Source organism: Bison bison, unplaced genomic scaffold (genome assembly GCF_000754665.1).
Source record: "Bison bison bison isolate TAMUID 2011002044 unplaced genomic scaffold, Bison_UMD1.0 scf7180017864037, whole genome shotgun sequence".
Taxonomy (NCBI): Eukaryota; Metazoa; Chordata; class Mammalia; order Artiodactyla; family Bovidae; genus Bison; species Bison bison.
Window position 1 is genome coordinate 7,170,197 of NW_011494609.1, and position 3,039 is coordinate 7,173,235.

The window sequence follows — 3,039 nt, forward strand, 5'->3', positions numbered from 1 at the left end:
AAGATGGAGCAGCACAGAGGCACCAAATCAGGAGCAGCGACATAGAAGAGGAGAAGCTGGGAGCCTCCCGCTTCCCCAGGAGCCCTCGTGGAGCCCCAGCTCCCCCAGGACCACACTACCCACAAGCCTCGGTCTGCAGGGCCATACCTGTGTGCATCCCAGGCTCCTGGAGGCCACTTGGGCCTTGCCCTCCTCGAAGGGCAGGGGCGATGTTGGGGGTTGCAGGGCCCACATGGGCTGATTACCAGCTAACTCCAGCTCTGCCCTGCCCAGCGGCTTTGTCGCGGCTGGACACACCGCCAGCACTATTCTGCCGCCCAGGGGTCTGTGAGAGACTGCACGGGCTGCAGTGCATGCACACACAAGCACACACACACTTGCACATACAATACAGACACTCACAGATAGAAGTGCGCACGCGCGCGCACACACACACACACACGCACACACACACACACACAGAGTCTCGAGCACAGCAATTGTGGGCAGAGCCACAGTCTGACCAGGTCAGCATGGAGCTCAGCTGGGGAGGACAGGGGGACCTGTCAGCCCCGAGTCCGTGGTGGGATCGGATAGTGCCCATGGGGAGGGGGTGACACGGGGCTTGGTTCTAGACGTGCTGCTCATGGGCATGGACAGCGGCCCAGCACCACGGAAGCGTGACCCCAGGCCTCCAAGCTCACCTGCAATTTCACAGGCCTCCGTGACTCGGGTGCAGTCACTCCCGAGAAGTTCTGGAAGGATGGGACTCAGGCTGAAAGGATAGCAAGACGACCCCAGTGCTCTGTCTGCATTGGGGGTCTCAACCCCACACCGCCCCTGTGACCGTGGACACTTGGCAAAGAGGTTGGAGCCTGTGATTTCATCATGAACCCCTGACCACCCCAGGGGAGGATCAAGGGGTCCTGGGGACACACCCTCTGAGAGCAGAGAGCTGTCCCCACTGGAGTCGACGAGCTGGAGCTGCCTGGGAGAGCGAGGGCCACCAGGAGAGGACCTAGGACATCATCCAGGCCAGAGAGCAGTCCCCACCCAACAGCCAGCAAGAAAACAGGGCTCTCGGCCTTGCTACTGCAGGGCCCTGCGTTCTGCCCACAGCGCAGTGAGCGTGGAAGAAGCCCTGTGCCCCGACTCAGCCCTGCCAGCATGGGCCTTGATAGTGACCTTGAGCAGGACCCAGGCCCACCGGCTGCACTTCCAACCTAAAGACCGAGCTGACAAGTGCTGACGGGATCTCCCGTGTACTTATTTCTTTTTATTGTGGTAAAGTACACACCACAAGAAATTTACAGTTTTATCTCTACATCCAGCGGTACTAAGTACTTCACAGAACTGCATGACCATTGCTTCTGTCCCAGAACCGCATCTTCCCAGGCATACTGGGTGGACAGACCCCAAGTTCAAATCTTTGAAGACGTGCTTGGAGAAAGTGTGAGCCCCGGTCAGAAGCCAGAAGAGCCACGGGAAGCCCCAGCCTGGCCCCTGGGGCGGCTCATTTCCTCCCAGGCAAGCCCCACTCTGTTTACTTTCTCTAAGCTGCCTTCCCACTGGGGAAACTCCATGCCCAGCACATGGAGACCAGCTTCCAGGAGAACATTCCACCCCCTGCAAGCTGGGGTGCGGCGAGGAAGTGGGCGAGTACTCTTCCAGGTGCTACCTGGTGGGAAAGAGGAAGGCATCTGTCCACTCTTGACCCTGGGCGCTGGGACAGTGGGCCCCCTTCCTCCGGACTTCCTGGCATCCCGCTGGCACCTGCAGCCTGGGATTTCTGCAGGAGAGTGGTGGGAGGGGTTGGTTTGCCCGTGGCCCCCTAGGCAGCCCCTCTGCACAACCATGGCAGGTTTGTTCAAGGCAAGAAATCTGCGAGAGGCTGCCTCCCTGTCCTCTCCCAGCCCCATTGCCTCAGTTATGTCTGGTCTCCTGGTCCCACAGCAGGATCCAAAGGTAGCACCTCTCTGAGTGGACGTGAACACACACGCACGCAAGTGCACAGGCTCCTACGTGTAAATGCACACGGGCCTCAGTCCAGGGGTCAGGAGGGCCCAGGCACCTTCTGGAGGCCACCTTCCTCCCCAGGAGCAGACAGGCATGGGGTGGACAGGGTGTCTCGGTTTCTCTTTTGACCTGAGCATGGCACGTCCTCACGTCTTCTTTCTGCCCAGCAAAGTAATTGGAAATTACTTTGGAATAACTCCCCCTCCAGTTCCCCAGCTTCAGCTTTTTTATTTAGAAGTATTCCTTTTTGCAGGAAGCCCACATGCAGGCAGGACGGGCCTGGCTGAGTGTGGGCGCCTCTTCTGGTGGTTTCCACAGAGGACACTGTGAGCGGACAGATGCCCAGCCACTCCACCAGGGCTTAGGAAACTGCGTGCCACTCACACACCCGCAGAGAGCCCGTGTGCCCAGCATGGAAGACACGCTGGACATGAGCACATGATGCATGAACCAGGTCCCATGTACAGAGACACATCTGTTCCCGTGAGGTCATGTCACAAACATGGACATGTGCAGCCTCAGGACACACCTTCCCACAGCTGTTGGGCTGCATGGCATGCTTTCTGATGCACTTTGTGGGGAATTTGGAAAGTACAGAACAACTCGTAGAAGAACCCGAAAACCACCCAATTTGTGGCCAGCCACCACCAGCCATCAGCGTTCCCGCCCAGGCTCAGAGAGATCTTTAAGTCACTGAGGGCAGCGGGGGAGGGTGAGGTCATATCAAATGACATGACCAAGTGTCCCACAGTGCCAGTGAGGACGGAAGCCTGTTTAATACAACAGGACATCCATGCTCACATCCGGCCCCTGATCTGCTCCAGCAGCAGAGCGAGCATACAGCCAGCACGAGTGGGGGTCCCTGACTGAGGAGTGGGGCAGGCGAAGTCCCTGGAGGGTGGGGACAGGTGTAGGATTGTGGCTGGTGGCCCTCTCTGTGGCTGACGGTGGGGATGGGCTGGGGGTGGTAGCTGGCAGTTCAGTTGCTTGCTCTAAGGGAAGGTCCCTCCTGAAGTCCTGGACCCCCGTCCTCATCCCAAAGTC